We start from the raw sequence: 26,666 nt of genomic DNA, 5'->3' as shown, positions 1-26,666 counted from the left end.
AATGATTTCTGGTACAAAGTGAACATGAAGATCCTTGTTGAATGAATCTCTGACTTATAACCTGTCCTCCTCACTAAATAACTATTTCTTTGGAAGTTCATCCTCGCAGAAATATCTACTTGCTCATTTCTAGTATTTCAATAATATTGGGTCTTAAATCTGTCCATGCTACAGGAAACCACATTATATTTTTGTATTGAATGTACCTTTAAAACAATGAACTTAAAGACCACAAAGGGTTGTTCCCAGCCAGATGGAAGTCTATGACTTGTGTTTAAATCACTGTATTTCAATTTCTCCATAGAATACTATTATGGAGACACAGTACAACAATCTCATCCACAAAATCAAGTGACATACACTTAGGACATGCAGTTTGCTAGCAGCTACTCTCACAGTATGCTTTCTTCATGCCATTCAAACAGGAACAATGGAAGACAGTTAACGATAAGGTAAGGTGGGAAACAATGTTGTTATTAATGAAGGAGACAGTTGATTGTCAAAAGTGATGAGAGACCCTCAATAGTCAGGACCATGGGAAAAAGTATCTTGGCCAAGAGTGATGGAAATAGTCAATGGTCAGGAGTGACTGAGAAGAAAATAGCCCTGAGTGACGAGAGATAATCAAGTGTTGGGAGTGATGGGAAGTGTCATCAAGTCAAGGAATGACAGGAGACAGTCAATGGTCAGGAGTGATGGGAAATCAGGATAGTGGCAAATTTTCATTTGAAAACTGCATTAGGAACAGATAATAAGAATTTCCAGCATTTGGAATCCCTTTAAATAGACACAGCATCCATCTTTTAGATGAACATCTTTGAATATTTCCTACTCTGTAAGTTTTTAAGAGGGAGAATATTTTGAAATATGTAAGACTTGAATATATCTTTATTTTTACACTATCTTGTTTTAATTTAAAATTTACTTGTTGAGAATTTCATGCATGGGTACACTGTATTTACATCATTTCCACTCCTCCTTCTCCCTTCCAACACTTGTTATGGCCCCTAACTCCTCCTCATATTATTGATCTTTTCTTTACTCATTGTTAAATATGTATTATTATAAATAATCTGCAGAGTCCATTCAAAGTTGCACATTTGTATACATGTTTAGGGCTGACCTATACCATTGGCATCTGTCCAAAGGATTTAACATCATACTACACAGATAATTGCCATGTTCACTGATACTGTATTCACAGTAACTAGGAAATAGAAACAACCAGCATGTCCTACAGCTGACAAGTGCATCAGGAAAATATAGTACATGTGCATGACAGAATACTATTCGGAAGTAAAGAATAATAAAGATCTCAACTTTAAAGGTATTTTTCCATAATGTTTCTCACTTACACTGTCTCTGACCAAAATTTTTGAAAAGTCTACTTTTGCCTTGCCTTTATAACATTATAGAAATGGTATTTTTCTTTTCTGCCTTTAATATAGTTTTCTCCATCATTGATTATGTGAAATTTGATAATGTTTCTTGATATAATATTTACTTAGCTTTCACTGAGCTGATCAGACTTGTAAATTGTTAGCTTCCATTATATGCAAGAAAAATTAAACACTATCATTATGAATGTTCTTTACTTCGAGCTTTCCTTCAGTGAGAATACATGTTACTTAAAACTAACCCTTAACTCATGAATTGTTTAATTTTCTTCGTGCTTCATTTTGTGTGTTTTTTGTTGGTATAGTCAAGTTAAATAATCTTTTCTCTTGCATTATTCAATATTTCATTAATTATTCCCCAAGTATTTTATCTCAGATGCAAGTAAATAAAAATCGCAACAGCTTTGTTTGGGTCATTTGTCTGGGCTTCTCATTGACATGGAGGACTATACCCATGTTACTACTATGGTGTCAGTATTTGTTAGTTGCAGAATTTTGTGTCAGATCCAGCTGATTGACTTCTGTCTTCAGTGTGCATCTCAGTCCTGGCTCCTCTGTACCTCTGTTTTTACTTTGTAGTTTATTTGGGGGGGGGTTCTGAACATCTTCATATTCCTACAAAAATGACCAGTTATCTTCTGAGGCACTATGCAATCACTAGAAGGCAATTTGATTCCTTGGATACTAAAGATTTACTTGGGAAAGCAGGGCTTTTAAGCTAGTGTCAATCATTCTCCAAGACTGTATTGGAACTCTACTCAGTCCATCATGAATAGAAGGGAGGCCTGGCCCTACTAGAGGAGGATAGCATGTATTGCTAGATCTGTCTGAACACCAGAAACAATATTCTCCTGTGTCTTCAGCTGATTCATTCTCTGGTCTTTAGTAACTTTTGTACTCTGCTTCCATTCTCTACTCTCTGCTGAATTAGAGTCTCTGAACCTAAGGAAACCCTTTTAAAATATATGAACCTGGGAACTTCAGTGGCATTTGTTTGTTTTTTCATTGGTATTTATGTCTTTCTACATCATAGACAGTTTGATCACAGACAGTATCTCCCTTTTCCCAAGAAAATGATTCAAGGATTATGAGGAAGGCTCACTGGATGTATAAATTCTTGGTCTATAACCATCCTATACTTGCCTTATATCGAGATTAATAACTGACCTGCAAAGAGCTGTAACTTGATGGGACAAATAATGGACTATTCAGAGGTGGGTTTGTTTTCCTTTGGCAGAGACCCTCAATTTGACCAAAATACATCTGCATCTAGAGCAACCACGACATTCCTAGAATGGAGGTGACTGTGTGGCCATGGGAGCTACTTTCCACCCATGGCGGGTGGAAAGATAACATGTTATATCAGCATGGTGTTTAGAGAAAGAGCATACCTCTCAGGCCTAAATAAGCTCTCAGTTCTTTTCAGAGAATGTGAGTTGCCAAAGCAATCAAGAAGAGAGACTACACTAGTCAGATCTGGAGACTAGTATGAGACTGACTGGAAAAAGAAAAGTACATAGTGAAATAGACAACACTAGATGTTCACAGCTACATGGTACTGAATTAGTGCAATGAAAATGAAGCTGTCCTGAAATAAGGTGGAAAAAATGAATAGACTTGGAGATCAGACTAGACAATAAAAGTCAGGCATAAGGGAATCTAGAATAACTATTTACTAAGACCTTCACCTGTGCAGTTCCAGTGGAGAAGAAGAAATGCAAATTAGACTACAAAACGTGCAGTGTGGATACTGGCAAGAGACACCAGGATCTGATGAGAATCCTGTGCAAGGGTTAGAGAGAATGACCTGCAGTGAAGGACACTTTAAGAAATACAAAGTAGCACTACACATCCCTTTTCCCTGTTCCTCCAACATATAGGTGTTGTGCAGATTCATAGGGAACAAACATTTGTTATAAACATCAGATCTATGACTCCAAGCTTATTAAAATGTACATGAGAAGACATAAATAGTCTTACTTAAGAACAGCACATCACTGACTCATATAATACATTTGGATTATTAAGAAAATAATCATATAGTTTTATAACTTTGTCCTGAGGAGCCTGGATTAATAATTTATTTCCTTTAATTAAATGGAGTTTATTAAATGTTTTTAACTGTCTAAAATCACATAAAGTCTCCTGAGAGGGCTTAGCTAGTCAGCATGAAAACTAAGATGAGAAAACACACACTTCATCTAGTTCCTTCAATACATGTTTTATGTAGCACTGTGATGGGCCATCAGTTGGGAAGGCATAAATGGACTCGAGAATGGTGAAAACTGGGACTGGGTCATGAACTGAATAAAGTAAACTTGTGATGCTTTTATTAGTATGGGAAGGTAAACAAAAGACCAGACATTGGATTAGCAAAGAGAAGACAGATTGGACTCCGGGACAGAAATTACATTTATGCTACAATGTGGTTTGCTTGCAGGAAACAAATAACAAGAGGTTCAAGACTTCTGCACCTAGGCTTAGCAGGAGATGGAATGGGGAGGCTGTTCTCAAGAATGTCTGAAGACCTTCCATGTGTCCTTAATGTGCTGAGCTGTTTTCACTGCCTTCCTTCCATCATGAAGAGGAAAAGAGTCCTGTGCATGGAACCCAAAAGGACTCATTACAAGTGTTGAGAAAGGTAATTATGTATTCTGACAGAGTGGGGTCAGGCCTGAGGATAATGGGTAGAAAAAACCATGGACGATGCATATATCCACACTAGTGAAGATTTCGGGATTCTCCACCATAACACTAAAAAGATCATGTTCCTCCTGGTGTGTCTAGTTACATGAGAATGGAAAGTGTTAAATGAAACACAGCAAGCACACTCCCATTTTTTTATGGGGGATCTAAACTTTAACTTACAGAAGGAGAATGCCAGTTACCCCAGGACTGTGTGTCATGGTATTATTAGTGGATTAGTGGATCTGGTCAATGGACAGAAATTTTCAATTATGTAGGAAAGGCAGGTTCAAGCAAGAAGTCGAATGTGCACTATGGAGGTGATAATTGACAACAATCTATTAAATTCTTGATTATTGATGAGATATGACTTGCAGGTTCTCATCACAAAAATGCTAAGTGTGTGAGATGAGAGAAGTTGTATTTAATATGAGCCACTTTGTGACATATATAAATTTCAAAATACATTGTACAAGTGAATATACACATTTGATCAGTTAAACTAGATGAGTAAAATGAAAATAATGTATGATGAGATTACATCATCCAAAGACCCAATAATATAATTTGTTACTACACTGCATTTATACTCATTATTTTATTCAGTGTCTGTCCCTGCAGGGTGGAAAGAATCATGTAGAAGGGACTGCTTTCTAATCTGTAATTTTACTTCTGAGAAAAATGCTAGTCACTAGTTGGCTCAAGCCATATTTGTTTGTGAGTGAATTGCTTAAGATAACAAAAGGCAGGTTGTTTAGTATAAGGTAATTCCCACAAAATACATTTCATGATCAGAAACAATTATGGGAATAATGCTGTAGGACAAATAGCAAACCAGTATATCCATTAATGATTAATACCTACCTTTCAATTCTTTTTTTTTTGTTGTTGTTTGTTTTTGTTTTTGTTTTTTACTTTGTTAGCACAGTTGGATGTCTTTGCTGTTGTTCCTTTGCTGAGTTGTATGTGTAATTATCATTCTTCTAATTCACTTAAATTGAGGTCTCATGATATAATGTCTTCGGAAATATCCCAGCTATTTATGTGAAAGAAGCCATCAATACAAGGTATGGAAGAAATCTTTGGCAAAGTTTCTGGCTTGTTCGAACCTTCCATATCTGTGCATTTGTGGACTGCCAGGATTCTGTACTCTAGCATTTACTTTCTTGTGTAGATTTTTTTCTTCTTAATTCCTCCTGATTCCCTCTCTTGATTAAAAAATTATCTTTCAAGATAAACAGAATGAAATTAATTCTTGTAAGACTTTGAATATCCACACACCTAATACTAGGGCTAGGTATGAGAGTAAGAAATTCCAGGAGGGAAATTATTTCCCCTCAAGGTGTCAAGTGGTGTTTGTTATCTGAGCTTGTCAATGTTACTGTTGAGAAGGTAACCTTGCAAAGATATTTATTTACTTAAGGAGAATCCTTTTTAAATTCCTCCCAGGGCAGGTGTTGATATGCTCTCCATTCCTCATGTTATAAGATTTTTGGGTGATTTGTCTTAATATAATAGCTGCTTTTAGAAATGCTGGTGGTCATTCAGCAGGATTTTCTGCGCAGTATGAAGTTCAGTACCACAGATCTACAGCATATTTTAAGGTTTTGCTTTATTATTTTAAAATTTTCTTCTAACTAGTTTCCTTATTATTGCATCTTTGTTACTCACATAATAAAAGGTGTACCTGTCCCCAGGCTGAAAAATTCTGTGTTACTTTTTGACTGTGTTATTTTCTACTTCACCATGTATAAATATTCCTTCCCTTAATTTTAGTTTGTTGCTGTTCCTGGGTTGGTAATTAAGAGATAAATACCCTGTCATGAAGAGTTCCCTTAATTATCATATGGTAATTTATGAACATAAAATTATTTTAGTCCTTTTCCCCTTTCCCTCAATTTTATAATGCTTTTCCATATGTGGTAGACTTTTTTGAGAGAGCATCATTGAAAATATTCTAGTTCTATATCTAATGATTCATATTTGAGTACTGAGTATACAAATGGTGAATATAGCCTGATTGTGTTCCCTGGTTGTGTTTCCTCCCAATAATTTTGATTGAGAATAATGAGTACCATGTGGTACCCCATGAAAGATGGGTGGAAATATTAGCTGCTCTCTTCCTCAAATAATACTACCTATACCTCTATCCCCACGCACTTTTGGAAATAAATTCTGTATCAGTGCCTTAGGATTTAACCTTTTTTCATTCTTTACAACTCCATTTTCTTGAGTGTGATCAGTAATCTGCCACTTTGTCCATCTACCACATCAATACTTCCTAACAGGAAGTTCTAAGATATTTTTACTTTTGGCCGCTATGTTCTACTAACTCTTGAATTATTCTGCACTGTTGTTTTCCCCACAGAATTAATTTAAGATATTCTAATAATTGATGCTTTGTAACCTTGGTGAAACACAATTCTTTATCTATCACATCTTCATTTAATACATTATGTTCTTTTAAAATTGTTTCCTTGCTGTTTTGGCCAGAGATCAGAGGTTAATACAGGTTTAGCTCACCTTTATTAACAGTTCTAGTTAATTTCTAAAAGAAAATTCAGAATTTCAAAGCAAAGAAGAACACCTACTTCCAACTGTAGAAATCCCTGAGTTTGTATATTTGGGTTTGCACAGCTTGGTTCCTATGTTCCCATTTAAAGCATGAACATGCCATACACCAAGGTGCTTGTCACACTCCTGCTTTGAAAGAAAGGTTTTTTTTTTTTTTTTATTTTTCTGAATGTCTGATACTTTAAGATTTGGTCAACTTTCTTCCTGTGGCCTCTATTTCTGGAATTTGGGTTCATACTTTATTTTATTTTGAGCAAATCAGTGGGTGAGAAATAAATATAGCAGTCAATTTTCAGGCCTGAACTCTTTATGGGAGGAATTTTAACAACTAAACCTTCTTGGGAACCAATGTTCTGCTTTTCCATAGCCTTTTTGTATTTGATGTTGGCTTCTTTTGATGGTGGATTAGACAATACTAATGAACCCTTGCCCTAGTCTGAACTCTTTCTTAGTCCCATCTAAGAACTTCCAATTCCAACACAACCACAGATTTAGTGGATCCACAGGACTGTACATTTTTTCAGAACCCCTTACAAGATTATACATTCCTTTATTTTCTCAGTATACTGGCTATTCTGCCTCCAGATGAGACTTGATCCTTACATGCACTAGTGTTAACATAATCAAGTCAGTTAATTATATAATGAGAGGATTAAAAATCACTGCTATCTCTGTCTTCAGGTTCTATGACAATGCTTTCAAGGACTCTCACAGCAGCACACTTTCAATCCCATAGCAAAATGGTGGTGGCTGAAGTTAATTTTGGTCATTATTGCTACCTACATCTTATCTTTGGATGATGATTTACCAGGGAGGAGGTAATGGTACAGTGTGGTGGCTTCTCCATTTCAACATCTGACTTCAGAGGTAATATCTTGTACCCTAATGTCTCTTATTTGGATGAATCAAGGGCTTTGGATATAAATAATCCTGAATGACCTACTTTCTTATATAACACTGAATTCCCATTTCGCATGAATGACTTGACTTCATAGCCACCACCTTCTGGAAATGTTAATTCTGTCCAACTGAGATACATTGCAAAGCACGTCTAAAAAGAGAATGGTGAAATGACAGGGTAATAATAGGAATCTTACAGTCAAGTGTCCAACAAATGTGGGGAAAACAAGCCATGATGTCAAGATGGAATGGAACAAATCAATGTCAGCTGTTCAGCTCTGTAGACCTCATTGGAGAGTCAAAAACTATGGCGAAGAGCTGTCTACAAAAGTTTACAAAGCTGACAGATAAATGTTTTTAACAACCATGGTGTCATTCTGGGTCACCTAGCAAGACAGCAGATGACAGGAATCAGCACTCTGAAGCAGACTCGTAGGCACCTTTCCAGAGTAGACACAATGAAACATAAGAAAACATCTTTTCTGACCAATTCTTTCATTCAGTGGGCTCTAATCTGAATGCTCTGCCACTTTAACTTAGCAAAGGCCTTGTCAGCTATTTAAAGTATGTCAGCTCATTCACTTAATTCAGCTGAGAGACACCTAGAAATTAGCAAAATCAGTTTCTGCATAGTTCGAGGTGATACTAATTCCACTGGCCTTGATTAAAAGTTTAGAATAAATTATATTGATGACTGTTAGCTATACTAAGTAATATCTAGAAAAAAATCACAATGCCTTGTAAATCTTTAGCCTACAGAATATAAATCTGTATATAGAAGGGCTCCAGACTTTGTATTTTGGTATTTTTTTTTTCAGGTAATAAGTTTGATGTACACATCTGCTAGAAGTACCTATTATATTTATGGCAATAGAACATAATAGTTACAGTCAATGATTTAAGTATTTATTCACATGCATTGGTCATATTAGTCTTGGCTCCACAACCATCCCAAAGACAATGAATATAAGTAGTCTTGGAGTATATTGAACTCACTTAACCCCATGTCTATTTTTTTTCTCTTCAACTCTATACATTGTCTTAGAAGCTATAATTTACTCAAGTATTTCTTCTCACTTGGTATAAAATGTCCTCAACAGATGATGACTGAGTCAATAGATAAATAATTAGTAAATTATATCTTTCTTGGCTAAGTGTCTCCCATGCCATTACTTACTCATTCCAACACATATCATCCAAACAAAGTCAACATTTAATTGTTGGAGACATCTCAGAAATAAAGGTGTTAAGTGGTTTCCACAAAGCTAGGTAAACCTTGAACTGAAAGTCTAAACCAATCTAAGTATTCAGAATCCCACTGTCTGAAAACACTGATTCCAATCACATACACTGTTTTCATGTAGCCTGCAGAACCAGAAATCATGCAGCCATAACTGGAATATAAATTTCTTTAATGGAGAATAAGTAAAACTCATCTATTCATATTGCTCACTTTACTTTCTCTCTCCTACACACATCTGGAAATAAAATGATGTGATTATCCTGACACTAGAAGAAATCTCCACTGTGATGTTCAAGTTCACACTGCGATGGAACTAACTCCTTCTAACACGATCCTTAACTTTTAATAGGGTAACTGTCAAATTTGGGAATACCCAAAGGCAATGACAAGACAGATTGGTAATTCTTCAACATACTTGCAGTATTGGGGAAAGTAGCCTTCTCTAGTTTAAAGGATGAAGAGGGAAAGACTAGGTTCATTGCAGATCAAGATACCCATTTTCAAAAGGACTTGCATGAGTTCAACTTCCCTCACTGCTCCATAAACCCCTTTCCTCTTCCATGCATCTCCTGTGCTTAAGTCCAGAAGAATGCATCTGCCTTTCAATTTTATGGCAATAAATCCAAACTCTGCATCATGATACTGACACCTGCTCTCGGTGGGTGTATTTCCCATCACAGCCTGGGATAAAATTGGCCTTGACACTCACAAGACCAATGGTACTTTCTTGGATTCACTTCACTATACACTTGCCTTCTTTCTTCAACTGTCTATGCCCAGGAGTAGAAACCATACTTAGCTCTATTGCTTTCATTTCACAGTAAGGATATATTCAATTAGCAGTAAGGGGATAGATGGTTGATAAGCCAGGAATGTTTGTAACAATTTTCAGAGTGAAGACAAACTTCTCTGGCCATGAGAAAACCATTGGGACATTTTCACCTTCCACCTACTGATTGCCCTTCTCCAAAGTAAATTGTAAAATCCAAATTGAGAAAATTAACTATTTTAAGATTGAGATACTTTTCCTATACACCATCATTCTACCTCATTTCTGAGTCAAAATTCTCCGTTTTCCCATAATTTATCTTCTTTGTGGCATAAAATTCTCTTAGGTTTACCAATAGCTGTTTGAGAGGTGGGAGTGACTTAGTATTGTATGAAGAGGAAATATCCCATTTTCTGGTGACTTCATAGCTCCTAACAAGTTCTCTTTCACTGGATCACTGGAAAGGAACATTTATGAAATACCATCCCAACAAAGTAGACATTTAATTGTTTGAGACCTCAGAAATAAAGATGTTAAGTGGATTCCACAAAGCTAGCTGGACCTTGAACTGAAGGTCTACCCGAATCTAAGTGTTCAGAATCCCACTGTCTCAAAACACCGATTCCAATCACATACAATGCTTTCATGTAGCCTGTTAAAGTAGCAAGAAGGAAATGTGAATGAAACTTATAGACAACTTATCAGGGAAGAGAAGAGGACAGCAGAGAAGGAACAACTCAGAGATCATGTCAGATGCAGGGGTTATCACTTTAGGATAATAAGGACTTAAAGGTGACCATGTGTAAAAGTGAAGGGAAGTCATCATATTATAGAAAGTACAACTAATTGCTCAATGTAATTGCATTACTAGGGGCCAGACAGTCAGGCAAATGAGTTGCCTAACAAAAAGGTTAACACTTTCCCATTCCCCTAGTAAAAAACCCCTTAGTAAATATTTAGCTCTCTTTCACTGACAATAAAATACTCGATGAGAATGACTATTTGGAGGAATTTCAGGATAGATAGTGTGAACAAGGCCTGTGTCCAAAGTTATACCATGAGGTCCTTCGTTTGCCTGTCCCTCCCTTCATATCATTACCAACTGTGAAACTTTCTGTAATCAAGTTTACTGTAAAATACTCCAGGGTTTTAAAACATAGAACTATTAGTCCTTGTATTCAAAGAAGCAGCCCCATTTGTTTCTTCTTCATTGTTGCTGATGACAATACTTTATTTATTTGGGATACCCAAAAGTTTGGAACCTCTTTTCTGAATTGCCCCAGTGTGATTTTGTTTTCTTTTATGTTTTTTTTTCCGAAATAAAACATTTTGAATGAATATGTGCACTGACTGTAAGCCAACCACAAAGTCTAGATACTGAGTTGTATATCCTCAGCTCAGAATGAGTTCACACTTTATATAACTTAACACTTAGACATAAGGAATTGCCACGTACATTAAACACACATTTGTATATGCGTTTTCTTCAGTACTGTGACACCTGATATTGACTGAAGGGTCTCAGGTCATCATTAGGGTAATATCAGATAAAAGAAGTCATAGCTATACGTGATTGTTCTAAGAGCAATGCTGTTTACATAACAGCTATGATCTTAGACATTTCTTCTTCACTGTGACCCTGTGAAAGATCTGGAATATGAAAAGCATTCCACTCCTGTAAGGAGGAGTACTGACAATCAAGGGTTAATAAACAATTTAAGATTATCTAATGAGTCGATGGAATAACAGGAAAACAAACAGGCAACTCAAAGCTCTTTCCCATTTCTTGATAAGGTATTTAATATGTATATACATGTCAACTCTTGCCTCTCATCTGTGAAATATATTTTCCCCAGCTTAGGTAATAGCAGTCAAAACATGAACATTCTTATATTAACGTGTTTGAATCCAAATGAGACAAGAGTTGAATGTACTGTTCATTTCTTACAGCATTATGTGTTCAATTTTCAAGTCTCTTCACTACCGTAGCTTTGTGGTTTGAACCTATCAGTGTGATCTGTTTTCAGATCAACATCAAAAGACTGAGTTTAAATCTCTCTTCATGCTGTGAAGTTTTACTTTCTTTTCCCTTTATTATTTTCCCCCTGTTTTGAAATTCCTCTACTGGTAATAAATAAAGCATGGGTTGACAAGGAATACATTCATATTTGCCTCTTGATAATCACACAGGAACTTGTAGGAATGCGGTGTTGATGAATGTGCCACAGTGTGAATCGCTTACGTTGCAGCTACATGAACTGTGACGATGACTCCCGCCCTCCACTGTCGCCATGCCTCCATAGCCCCCATGCCTCCATAGCCCCCAGTATGTGAAATGTCTTACTGGGTGTGCATCACTGAGCTTGCAGGCTATTTTCAGTTATCAAGAACAGCTTACCAGATGTTCCTGGTACACTGAATTTGTCACACTGCAGACAAGCTAATATCATTATGTGAGACCACAGGGGAAAAAATAAAAGATTCCACATTTAATCCAAAGTAAGTACCATGAGACCCATCAAGGCAGTCGGGTTTGCACACGATACAGCAGCTTCTAGCAAATGAGCAGCTCATAACAACTTAGTTATAATGGGTGGCAGGATTCTACACCATAAGCTTGACTCCATTAAAGTGAATTCAAGCACATGAATTCATGCACAAAGTATAACCTTAGCATCTGTCTACACTTAGCCAATATTTTGCGTATGCCTTTTTAGGAACAACCAAATTATCCTCCTGTCCCCTGAAAACAGGTACTAAAATTCCCATCAGCTGCAGCTTTACCTGGCAGTGGGGGCAGGAGAGACTGGTGCTTGCACCCTGGGCTGCAGCACTGGGCTGTGGGCTGTTCCTGATTCTGGCATCCTTTTCCTACCTATTAGGCCAATTTCTGCCCAAACAATTTCCCCTTGTTAATCAAGAGGGGAAAGCAATAGTCTAGGAGGAAATTAAATAGTCAACAAGATATGTGTACCTAATAAACATTACAGAACTGGTATTTAGTCAAATCAAATGATTTACTCCAATCCTATCTTACTCAGCATGGAGGACCTGTTTTAATAAACTTGGGCAATACATTTTGCCATAGAAGTAATGTCCCATTTTCCTTTCCCAGGTGATGCAAATAATCTCCAGAGACAAAAGAAAAAAATACCACTGTTTTATGTTTCTTTTGTTTTACAGATGAAGAAACAGGACTAGCATATGGACATGGATCTACTGCTATGTTTAATTAAATGTATTTTTAAGGGGGTTTATGTACAGGATAGATCAGCATTTTTATGAGAATTCTAATATTCTTATCATTTCTGCACCTTAATCATCAGGCATCCTCCAATCTCTAGAGAGCGTGCTTACTCTCGAAGCTCATCCCTCAGCTCCAGAAACCCCAGTGTTCATAATATAGAGGGCTGTAACATTACTTTATATGTAAGTTAATGTTTATGTTTGTGTAGGTTGCACGTGTGTGTACATATATGTGGCCATGTGTGAGTGCACAGATGAAGAGGAGAGCCGTGTGGTTACTCAGACACTGCCTACACTAATTTTGAGTCAAAGTTACTCATAGGCTCTCATAGGTAGGATGGAGGGAAAGAAGCCCCAGGGATCTGTCTGCCTCCAGCTTCCCAAATTTAGGACTCAAAATGAACACCACAGCATTTGGCTTTTATACAGTTCTGGGGACTAAATTTAGTTTTTTTATGCCGTCAAAGTAAGAAATTTATTTACTAATTCTTAAGACTGAAATTTCCAGAAGCCACACAACTGAACTTCCCATGACCTTAGTCAATCTAGGCATCATGCCTATAAGAGTCTCATGCTTGTTTTATGTGAGTGGTACCTAGAAGGTCATGGAGTTTGTTTTCTTTGGAGATTTACTAAGAACAGCACCTCAAAACCACTAAATGTCAGCTTTTTCATCAAAATCAAAATCTTAGGAAAATCCAATGAGTGATTATGACTGTGACTTGCATTCCAGTCTACCTTCAGACTTAGCACGATGCCAACTCTTCCGCTGATTGCACGCACTACTTGCGGGGTGAAAACCCCACATCTTCTGTGACTGAAATGGGGAACTTATTCTCAGCCACATCTGTTTCCTTTCTTGTTTGTTGGCTCCATTACCCCACCCCACTATGTAACTGCCAACAATCCACATAGTACTCCAGACCTAACATAACAAGTCTCAAGTTCCTAATACCAAGACTTCTCTTACCATCTGAATTGGACTTCCATTAGAGTAATATGTTTTAATGAGCTTTCATAACTTTGTCAAGTAGCCGTTTCAAAAGAAATCACAATTGACTAAACTATTTTCATAACCTTCTGTTGAACCAGACGTCTCTACACTATATACCCTGCATTGACAACTTTATGCTTACAAACAGGCAGGACATATATTCTCACATTTTTTAAATCTTTGTTGTTATACGACAGTTCTCAGCATTGTGTGTTCTTATCAAAATGTATTGTATCAAAATATGCATATTATGACATGCATGTGTTTACTTTGAAGTCATTGTTCCAATTATTTGAGTACAAATTTGAGTCACTCACTTTCATACCAATAATCATTCATAAACAGCACATCATTGTGATATATAAACATATACCCAATACACACCATTTGCATACATTGGGTAGGTTTCTAGTATCTTTATGGAGTGCACTGTGCTGACAACATTGTCTGAGTGCCCCTCTATCTGCAGAAAGGCAAGCAGTTACATGCTCACTTGCAAGCAACAAACAATTATTCACAACTGTATGACAATGAGATGGTGATTAAGACAGAAAAAGCCTTAGAAAAACACATATATAAACTTTCCTGGCCTATTTCCCATACCTCTACTGGAAAATGGAGTGCTATCTGCCCTGCTTCATGCTGAACCAGTCAACCCAGTCTACAAGAAACAGCACTTTCTAGATCAAGGTATACACAATGATTCCATGGAGCGTGAATACAAAGGTGCAAACATATATTTAAATGTATTGCTTTCATACTCAAAACACTAGGGTATTTTTCTGACATGTATATTTTGGTAGACTGTCACATTTGTCTCTTATACAACTCAATGATCTTATGATAGATCTTTTTGCTCCAAAGACTTTCATCTCTAGGAGGGAAATTAACAAAGGCTGGGGGCTGCCAGATGGCAGATATGAAGGTGCTGGGCCAGGGACTCAGGTGACAGCTCACCTGAGGCACTCTGTATTGCCCCTCCATAGCTAAAATATATTTTCCAGACTTGTACAGGAGAGCTCCATAGGACAGACAACAAAACCCTATTCATTTATAAGGGACCACAGATTGGGAGATTTTAATTCTGCATTCATGGAAACAAAGGTAGAGAGGGATTAAATGACTAGACTATGCAGTTTTAAAGCCCACATGGGACACGACCAAGGAAAAGAAAAATAAAGGAAAGTTAATGCCAGGTGTGGTTCTAATCCATTGTTCAAATGTATTACCCTAGTACGGAGACAAACAAGTCAATGAAGCAAAAGCCAAAGCAACACCAAGGGAAAGAAAACAGAATAAACTGGAGGGAGCCAGAGAACATTTCTCAGTGTTTCACTTTGTTAACTAGTTTCCAGCAAGAGCAGTAAGCACCAAACGTGGTGAAATAACACCATGAGTTATGAGTGTCACTAAACTCAGCTGCCTTCTTCATGGGGAATGTTCATCTAATTTGAGACTCCTACATTACCTGCATTGAAAAAGCCATAAATACCTACACTGTTCTCAGCAAACTGTGTATCACCACAACATTAAAACTGGGGTTTACCACTCTAAGTGGAAATGAATGGCCCTCAGCCAACACATGTGCCCTCTATTGGCCAAATGTACCCCACAGGACACCTGAGTCCACAAATAACCGTGGACTGTTGCCAGTGCCAACTCCTAACAATGGACCCTTAGCCAAATGGTCAAGGGATTCCAGGGCCACTGTCACTGGTTCATTCCTTGTCTCCTTTTTTAATTCCTTCCCATCTCCACCTCTATAGTTAAGCTTTCTTTTTTTTTTTTTTTTGGCATAAGCACTCCTTAGAAATGTATACACATTCAATCTTCAACCTCAGCAACTAAACTTAATTACATTTAACAGCTCAACACTGAATATAGTATCTCTTGAATAAACTCTATTAATGCTGATGAAAATTACCAGAAATTGGTTCAGAAGAGGCTTGGGGGCTTGAAATGAAGTGAAGCAGGTGCAATTCATAATGAGGGAATATGTAACTAATGAGGAAGCTCTGCAATCAATAATCTGATCCAGAGATCCCCTTCTTAAAGGAACACACACTCCAGGGTTACAGCCTGTGCCTAAAATGGTGGGTGACACTCAGTAGGAAAAAAAAGCTGCTAATTATCTATTTACTTTATACTCAACCAAGGAGACAATTTTTAAAAAAAAAAAAAAAAAAAACCTCTTGTTTTTAAGACTTTTAAATGTTGTAAAGTTTGAATGTTTTGCCTGAGTGTGTATATGCCCCACTCAAACATTTGGTACACATAGAGATCAGAAGAGGACATCAGACCCCATGGAACTGCAGTTATGTATGGGAGTGAACCACAGTGTGTGTGTTGGGAACTGAATCTGCATCTTCAGAAAGAACAACAAGTGCTCTTAACCACTGAGATACAAATAAGCATTTTATAAAAGCAAAACAAAAGGGTGGTGGTTTGAACGATAATGACCTTCATAGGCTCATATTTGAATACTTGCTCCCCAGTTGGTGGAACTGTTTGGAAGGATTAGAAGGTGAGGCCATGCTGGAAGAGGTATGTTATTAGGAGTGGACTTTGGGGTTTCATAAAGCCTGTGGGCATTCTCAGTGAGCATTCTCTCTCTCTCTCTCTTTCTCTCTTTAAGCTCCTGCTCCAGCCCTACACCATCTGCCTGCTGACATACTGCCCACAAAGATGGTCATGGTCTCTAACTCTCTGAAAATGTAAGTTCCTGATAAACTCTACCTTCTATAAGCTTCCTTAGTCATGATATCTTACCACAGCAATAGAAAAGTAATTAAGATAAAAAGCAAATTAAACCAATGAAGGCAATCAGAAGTCACATACCAATTTTACATTTTTATTACTAGAAAAAAAAATAATTATCAGATCTTTGCATAAATTAATACAAGCTTGGAAAAGGGTGTTGTGTGATTAGCCACAATGCCATGCTTATCAACATCCTAGAATTTGCAGCTCATTTTAAAATCACATGTTGAGAAATCAAATTTATCAGATGTAGTGTAGAGAGATGGCTCAGTAGTTAGAAGAACTTATTGCTCTTGCAGAGAATCCAGTCAGGTTCTGTTCCCTGCACCCACACCACACAGCTCACAACTGTCTATAACTCTGCTTCAGGAGAGCGAAATGTCCTGTTCTGCCCTCTGAGGGCAGAGTCATCATTCATACATAGACACACACACACACACACACACACACACACACAAAGACACACTTACATTTTTGAAAGTAAAAAAAAAAAACACCTTGTAAAGAGATTATGTGTGTTCTCACAGCCTGAACGACTGTACACAATGCTAAAGCTGTATCCCCACTTGGTCATGATGCCTTCGCTGAGGATATAACAGAGTCGGCATGGTCACTTTCTCTCTTGCAAGATAAAACTCTGGGTTGCAAGTGATAGCCCTGAACACTCACTATTTCCTTTACTTTTAAAAATCTAGGAAAGGAAACAGAACACTGTGTTTGGAGTAATATATATATATATATATATATCTATATCTATCTACATTTATCATTCAACAAATATGCTGGGAAAGGAGACAGATAATGAAGGGGGAGAGACAAAAAAATCCCTGCACTCATGAAGTATATATTCTAATGGAGAAAACAGTGAATATCTTAGTCAGGTTTTCTATTGCTGTGATGAAATACCATAACCAAACATCAAGGAAAGGGTTTATTTAACTTACACATCAACACTGTAGTCCATCAATGAAGAAGCCAGGACAAGAACTGAACAGAACAGAGACTAGAGACAGAAGCTGATGTAGAGGTCACCGGGGGGGGGGGGGGTTGCTACTTACTGTCTTGCTACCCTTGGCTGGCTCAGTCTGTTTTCTTATAGACCCAAGAGCATCAGCCCAAGGAAGGCACCACTCACAGTAGGCTGGTCCCTCCACCATTAATCACTAATTCAGAAAACACCTTATAGCTGGATCTTAGGAGGCATATTCTCAATTGAAATTCTCTCCTTTCAGATAACTCTAGCTTGTGTCAAGTTGATGTAAAACTTCCCAGAACAGTGAACAAACCAACAGCCGATGTAGAATGCAAAGAGCAAGAATACAGAAAAAAGAAAATGACAGGGAAGGAATGTAAGTAGGATCCTCTAGAACAAAGGGAGGGAAATATGAACAAAGGTGTGAAAAGATTCAGAGAGGAAGGTAGATCAACCTGTGCCTAAGGATTGAGAGAAGGGCAGCTAGGAAGGCATAGCAAACTAAAGGAAACTGCACATGCAGACACTAAGGGAACAGAGCATACTCCAGCAAGGGCTGTACTGTGTTCATCAGCAAACTGAGCAGGGGTGGGGTGGAGCTCAGAAGAGGGATGCAAGTCAGTTGGAAGGCCATGGAAGCCTTGTTCAAACCATAAAGATTCCAATTTTGCTCTGTTTTGGGTGATAAAATAACTAGTTTACATTTTGTGTAGGCTCCTATTTTGCAAATCAACTACTGTATCATCATCTTGGTTTGATATCTGGATCCCAACAGACTGCTTAGATAATGTTTTTTTTTATTTGTTTGTTTGTTTGTTTGTTTTGTTTTGTTTCATTTGGAGTTTTCTACTGTCTTACAGCACAGAGGAAAGTTAGAAAATAAATTTGTTAAATATACAGTGTTATAAAATACGTGGACAATGGAAGAACTGCAGATATAACTAACTGGAGAAATGCAACAGTCTTGATCTTAAGCTGATCCAAGAAGTGTTTGTCAGACTTGTCACCTAGGACTCTCCAGGTTGGCAGAGTGGGGCCTTATGGACCAGATCTATGACTCTCAATAAAGTGATGTTTTTAAACAAGTGAAACTGTTTCTTTTTCTTAATTATGTGGCTAGCATTTAGAAATAAAACTGCACAGATAGCATTTTTCAACTTGGCATTTGGAAAGCTTCATAGAGTATTTTTCTTTTTGAACCACATTCAACTCTGTTTATGCTTTCAGATGCTGTTCAAGGACTTTGCTTTGTAACTTTTGCTGTATCCACCTCACATACAAACTTACACTAAAAATACTGTTCAAGATACTTTCTCACATCAAACACCTAATCTATGTGACTTGGGGAAATATGTAACCATACTGTCTAATTGGCTAATTTAAAAGTAACTGTTTCCTTACATATATGTATTGTGTTATGTGGTTTGAAGATTTATAGTCATCTCAAAGACATCACATTGACTTAAAAGATTTGTGTCTATCATTTATGCCTAAAATGGAGCTTCATAGGCAATTACTTTAATATTTTCATAATATTATTAAATAATGATCAATAGAGATCATATTGCCAAAGGATAAAGTCTTGTAAAATTACTCTTTTTTGTTTATGATGGTAATGCTGGGGATCCAATCCAAGGGATTGTAAATGCTAGGAATCCACCTCAGTCTTTAAAACAAGATTTTAAACCCACTCAATGACTTTCATGTCTTAAAAATAAAAAGTCTTCTTAAATATAATATGATTAGCATAAATGTTAACTTTTAATTCACTGAGACACTGAGCTAAAGGTGCCCCTGCAGAGTATGTGTGAGCTTTCTTTATGGACATCTTTGAAATAAAAATATCTAAGGGTAGGCCATTAACATCTTAAGATATGAAAGTATGTTTCTATCAAAATTTTATTAATGTCTTTATGAATGTGTTTACAAAGACCTTCCCCACAAAAAACTAAAAATAAGAAGTCATGTTTACACCAGTATGGTAATTCACCTTCACACCTGCATTAAAGAAGCCATTTACAATCCTCTGGAAGAGATAACTTATTCTAGGAACTAATCGGGATGCATCTATTACTGGTATTATTGATTTGAAGTAATTTCCTGACACTATGATCACCCACTCATTTTTAAATACAAAAGTTTAACATTCCTTGGATTTCCATGTTATATCACTTACAATTCCATAATACACATGTATGTCACACATACGACAATCTTAAGTCCAGTTTCCATGGGTAGACTGTTTCCATGGTGATGTCTGTCACACTGCCTGTCTGCTCTCAATTGGTTTCAACAACCTCTTAGGTACCTCAAAAACTTTCCTAACTACAGCAGAAAAAATACAAAGCCATTGTCAGTTTGGGGCAACAATTCTCTCAATGAAGTATTCCAAATCAAATCAAGGTGAAGACACTGGCATAATAATGGCTTTCTATAATTACGGGATGCATGCATCAAATTTACACCTGCACCATTTACAATAATCAAAACATGTCATTACCATATTCTGGTTCTAATGTAAAACTTGCCATTGAGAACCGAACAACCAGGGCAAGAAAGGGAGCACCAAGCAACAAGTTACCCAGTGTGTTGGATTTATCACTTACTTCACATAGTTACACTACCAACTGGTTTTTATCTCCTTATTTTCGATGGATACTTTCTTTCTGGCTTATTCACTTAAAAAAATTAAAGGTCAGAAATAAATTACTCTTCTATACAAATTATGCACTTTCGACATGAATAACCATAATTTTTTGAAATCAAAATCATGCATCTATGACACAAGTTTTACTAAAGACAATCACGGGACACGGTGGTTAGTAGAGATGGAACCGGAGCAACAGACCTCACAATCACTTTCTGTTCTTTTCAGTTCCCTTACTTGGCTCTCCCAAGTTCAGTGTCCATACACTGAATGAGCTAACCATTGTGAGGTCAGGAATAAATTTTTACCTTACATTCTAAACACAACTCTCAGCCTGCAGTTACAAAACTTGAGAAGCATCATGAAAACAACATAAAAAATAAAAGCACTGGAAAGCCAAACAGGGTTAGTCTTTATTTTGTTTCTGTTACCTTTGCTGGACCTTTGGAAATAAAGAGTCCTTAAAAACTTAAACGCAGTGGTCCAAGCAGAAAAGTCCGCCAATCCTAAAGATGAAGAAGGGTTGCAACGCTCTCCTTCTCTAGGCTCAGAGCAGATAGTTGCAGGCTTTCCACCCACCTGGTCCTACCTCCTGGAAAGAAGGCTGAAAGCAAGCAGAGGGGCTCAGAGTCTAAGAAGGCAGGAGATAGTAGTCCTGGGAAAGTCAGGATGTCGAATTTCCACACTTTAATTTCTGCTTCCACTAGCAAACAGTGTTAAGGAAAAGCAAAGCAAGATGAATCAGATAGCTCAAGCCTAGTGGTGGCTGTCTTAAAAGAGAAAAGAATAGAGTTCAGCCAGGCACAAAGGTCTCCATGGCAACAGTGAATTTAGACCCCCACCGGCATTATTTATGCAACATTTCATCACAAAAGGACCCTCCCACTAGCCAGCCTAGCAAAGTCTAGTTTTCTAATCTTCCTTTCTTTTGCCCCAGATTTGTACCTGGGTTCTTAGCTATCCTTATCTGAATCTGAAGAGCAAACAAAAACAGCATCAACCATTTTTTTTTTTTTTTTAAAGCAAAGATCATAAAATAAGATTCTCAGACCAATCCTAGATTTTGACTCCTGGGTAAATTAAAAAGCAAGATTGCACTTACTTCATATAATAGCCAACACAGTGTTGGTTTCAGAGATGGGCAGTTGTTGGAAAAGCAAGTGTTTATTCTTGTTATTTTGGGTTTTAAAAGGAGGCTGCAATCCAAAGGAATAAAATGAGGGGGAAAAAAAAATCTAAGATGCTCACTAGATGCTCTGAAAGAAGACCTGTGTAGATACTCACCTTGGGGCTAAATTTTATATATTGATATAACCCTTCACCCAAGATGGTTATTGTAACCTCAAACAACTTTATTCCCTCAATTTTAGCCAAAACCAATTTCTCCTCCTTTAAAACATTTTTAATTGGACTATGGAACAAATTAATATCAAGTCAACTTCATAACACAAGTGCTAAAGAAAGCTCCTTGCAACTGAGAGTGCACCCCTATGTAGTAAGGCTGCTGTGGACATTCAGGGGATGTGCTTCAATTCTATAATTCTTTAAGATGTTAGGATAATGTTGGGTGAAGCATAAAAGAAACATTACTAGTACCCATCTGACAGATATTCAATTTAAGGTCGGTTCACACAAGACCAGATGTGGTATTTTGGGTATTTTTCTATTGCTGTGACAAGACACTATGACCAAGGCAATTATAAAAGAAAACATTTTATTTGGGCTTCATGGTTTCAGAGGGCTAGTATACATGACCATCATGGCAGGCAAAACAGAAACAGGCAAGCAGGCATGGTGATGGAGCAACAGCCGAGAATTCTTGTCATGAGTCTAACCACCAAGCAGACAGTCAACTGAGAATGGCATAGGCTTTTGAGACCTCAAAGTGTGCCCTTAGTGACACCCCTCCTCCCGCAAGATCACACATCCTAATCCTTACCAAATAGCTCCACCAACTGAGGACCAAACTCAAATAACTGGAAATCAGTCAAACCACAATACACGGCAACCTTGTAAAATGAACCTGTGATTTTTAAAACAGTGCAAGCTTATTAAAACGCCAAGGTTTAAGAGACTGTTTTGTGGGTAAAGGACTTGTAAAAGTAGGAAGTCTTCGGTTATAATTCCCTCAGCCCATATTAAGTCAAGTGAAGTGGTAGCGTGTATCTGTAATCCCGGTATAATCCCAGCCATGGAAGGTGAAGATAAGTGAATTTCTGAAAATTGACAGGCCAGCTATCTTGATGTTCACAATGGAACAGCAAAAACTAAGAGAGCCTGCCTACAACAAGGTGGGAGGCAAGGATTAGCACTGAAGGCTATTTTCTGACATGCACATATCAGCATGAACCTACGTCGTATCTCTCTGTCTCTGTGGTTCTTTCTCTCACATACACACATCACAAATATAGCATACGTGTACACGACATACATACATCACACATGCCATCACAATTCAAAGTTATGGGAATAGCTCAGGTAGTAAATACCTAGCAAGAACAAACATAGGAGTTGACTCCCTGAAACAAGGTTGGTTTTTTTTTTTAAAGCCTGGCATATTAAATCCCTGTTTTGGGGAGCTGATGGCAAGTTGAACCCTGGGTTTGTTGTCAGCCAGCCTAGTTAAGTTGGTGAGTTTCACACCAATGAGAAACTCTCTTTCAAAGAAAAAGCAAACCAAAACATCACCTGAAAAACACACGGCAGATGCTTTCCTGACAGTTCCACAGTCATGAGTACATACCCACGTGTGCAGGCACACATACGCACACACGCATGCAAGCATGCACACACTCAAGGCTGCAAGTTTAATCAGTTCAGAACATCTTCCTAGCCATGAAGTTTCTAAATTTAACCACCCTCCAATGCCACCAAAACGATAACAAAAGCAACCAGTATCAAATTTCATAGATCATAATGCAGTTCTAGGCCAAACTTTCTCCACTACAATTTCATGTCTAAATCTAAATTTCACATCTCAATTTTACTCTTTTTAATTTTTTTGTACTGTTTTCTAGAAAGATTTTCAAAACTTTTGGAGATGGTTTCTGTTGCCAGAAAGGAAGGCAAATGCCCATTACATAATCCCAGAAGGGAAGAGGCCCCCAAGGGCAGGTGCACCATACTTTGTGAAAGTGTTCCTGGGATCCAAGTTTGGTACGTATGGGATCCAAACCTTTTAAGTCTCTTAGCTCTTCCTCCCAAGTAATTCTAACGAAATCATCCTGACACCTTCCAACAGTGAACCCTGCAGAAAAGGTGTGGAAAGCTGGCCATTTCCTATCTGTAAAGAAAAACCCAAGTAAGGAATGTTGTAACAGCTGAAGGTCTTTCTCCCAACCAAGTATCTTCTGCATCTGTTACCTTCCTTTTGGTTGCTTTTCTGTAGTTTGTCTTTTTCCCATTTTGTCCCCTCCCCCATTTCTCCAATATTTGTTCTTTCTCTTGATGCTTCTGAGACGATTTCTCTTGGGCAATGGGTTTATTCCCTCTCCTACTATTCCATTTTCCATGAGTTCACGTAGTCTCTTCATACCTTGCCTTATATCTACTTTGTCTTATATTATTGTCATGATTTTAAGTTTTGTTAGGTTATGACAAAGAACATAGTTAACCATCTCTTATAGTATCTGGAAGCACAGTGATGATTTTACTCTGGAGTTATAATTTCTGGACCTTTTGTTTATTGTTGGATCTCTGTCTCCTGTTTCAGATATATTTCCCCCTTTTAACTTTATATCACTAATACAGTTATATTTAAACCCTTCAATATATTATTTGCATTATGGAAAATTTACTTTAACTGATGTCCATAACAGCAGATTGGGAAAGGAATGGGATGATGCACAGTGTTTAGGGTAGTGGCCACCAATTAATACTGCAACTTTTGTGTCACCTTCAATTCTAGTCCTAACCCCAAACAGCATTTTGTCTCATGAGAGTTTGAAGTGAGGTTCCCTGCCACTTGTGTCCCACTCTTAATGGCATTCCAGTTGAAGATTCCAGTTAGGAATCTAAGCCCCTCTTTCCAATATACTGACCTTGTCCTCTCCTACCCTTCTTTGTAAACTAAATATGCATTCTTATGTTATAAGCAAAGATACACCTAAATTCAGCATATCACAATATCAGGAATACTCCATATCTAGCATAATGAAAAATGGAATTTTATACTCCCATCACTATTTTTGTATTTGGTTCTTTTTATTGTTCACAAAAATGGAGCAGAATGAACTCAAACTTGTGAGGGTGCATAAAAATTGTTTAAGGCAAATTATACACACACATAAGTTAATATTTGTTTGTGACAAATTTAACAAAACTTGTAATCATAAAAAACAAAACAAAATGAGAAACCTTTTAGAAGCTAGAGATATGGTTCTATGGCAGAACCCACACTCAGTATACCAAACAGGGTCTTGGGTTCAAGCCCAGGCATAAGAACAAAGGAATACATAATAACCTTGGAAAACTAAGAGAATAGAGGGATCCCTAGATTTGACATTGACAAAACAATGGAGAATAGGAACAATGTTTAATTTGGGTCTTGATGTTCCTGCACATTAAAATGTAAAGATATAAATTAATTATTGAATTTGATAAATTAAGAGGAAAAGACAGCCTATAATGTGATACCAGCAAATCAGAGCTCACCTACTGTGATGCTCCAACAGTCTTTTTGCTCAGGACTTTTGTGTATCATAACTGGAATAGATGAAGAGGGAAACGAGCACAATGGATTACTACTCAGCAAAGAACACACATTAGCAGAACCATGTATGACATTAAAACTGGGTGTATTTAAATGATAGTGGATCACCTGCTCTTGATCACTTCAGAACTTTTATGTTGTATGTTTCACACATAAATAATGTTCCAGGGGTGGAAGGGTGGGAACATAATTCATGAGTAAATACAGTGAATGCATCATAAGTTTGAATAAAAATGACTTCATTAAACCCATGACAATGAGCAATGAATATATGCTACTAACATTTTTATACATTCAAGATGACTTAATCATTATAATTACTAGGTATTTCTAAAAGTTTGCAGGTGATACAAGACACATTTTTAACAGTTAAAATCCATAACAAATATCCCATAAACACCAGTTGACTGAGGACTTTGACATCTCATTGTATATCAGAAAGAATGTTATATCCATTTTGACATCAAATACTAAAGACTAAATCATATCCTACTAAAATTATAAGTCCTAAATTACTTTCAATGGTAGATTTTTTTTTGGAGGCTATAACTGGAATGTGCATTTGAAAACTGGAGCATTATTTAGCTACTAAATATTCATGATTTAAAAAACAAACACAACATTATAACCTTAGCAATATCACTGAAAAGAAAAACATTTTAGCTTTTAAAAACTAAAAGCAAAACTCAGGGGTACAGGAATAGCCATGTAATTAATACAGGATCATTTATTTAAAAAATAATTTGATATGCTGTGGCCCTCTTATACTGCAACAGAAACAAAGTTATATTTAATGACTTGACTTTACCATCTAATAGTAAATTCAGAGTGGTAAGAGAAGTAATACCAACATTGAAAGCTCTGATATTATAACCGCTGGCTTTGTGGTGATTTACAAGTGTCACATCAGCGTATAATTTTCTATTTAACAAGATTTTTGATATTTCCATGAGTCTTCTCACAACCCACATCTTTCCAGAAATTTTGCCTTTTCATTCATGTGAGAATAAGCAATCCAATATAAGAGTCTTTAATTCTATCCATTATCCTTCCAAAGTCTAAGTTATAAAATGGCATGTGTTGGATAGACAAATTACCCAGTTGGCTGTGGAGAAGATCCAGCAGGAGGATGTTATAGTAATTAAACAATTGCAAGGAGGAGCAGTTTTGGAGCTAGCTCAGTTCTTCATATGTAGTCTTGAAGTTATCTCTGCTGTCCATGGCCAAAACAGATTGTACATGGGGCTGGGAGGAGGGGTGTCAAAGAGGAGAAAAGGAGAAGCAGAAGAGGGAGCAATCTGCAAACAGTGCTCCACTTCTGCCCAGGACTTAGCAATGACTTTCTCAGATAAAGTCAGAGTCCCAGTGCTGCCTGTGGCTTCTTTAAACTACTGAAAGCTCCTCAGACACAAAGCAAGCCTCTTGTTGTTGAGTCTAGAATTGCATGCCTTCACACACAAACTCTTGCTTGTTGAATCCTTATAAACTTGAACTCTGTCAAGAGGAAGGCAGGGGATTGTAAATATCACTAACCAAATGTGTTCTGGATACTGCTTGTTCCACCAAGGAATCCAGGACCTCACACTACGCAAATTACATGCTCTCCTTCAGTTTATCTCAAAGCAAAGCTCCAACAAGGGCAGATTAACAAACAATGTTGGTTGTAGCTCTCGGTCCTGACATGTAACTAATTTCACTGCCTTAGGGGCATTCTCGGTTTATCAAGCACTATGTAAACTTGACCATCCTGGCAGCAGTTCCTTGACA

General features: G+C 37.2%; 1 protein-coding gene across 1 annotated transcript in view; it reads right to left on the bottom strand.

Moving 5' to 3' along the window:
* Ctnnd2 (catenin delta 2) overlaps positions 1-26,666 on the bottom strand; it is a 791,514-nt gene that overhangs the window by 507,300 nt on the left and 257,548 nt on the right. The window lies entirely within an intron of this gene.

The sequence above is a fragment of the Phodopus roborovskii genome, unplaced genomic scaffold (genome assembly GCF_943737965.1).
Source record: "Phodopus roborovskii unplaced genomic scaffold, PHOROB, whole genome shotgun sequence".
Lineage (NCBI taxonomy): Eukaryota > Metazoa > Chordata > Mammalia > Rodentia > Cricetidae > Phodopus > Phodopus roborovskii.
Note: the sequence above shows the minus strand (reverse complement) of the source record. Positions and strands in the feature narration are given on the sequence as shown.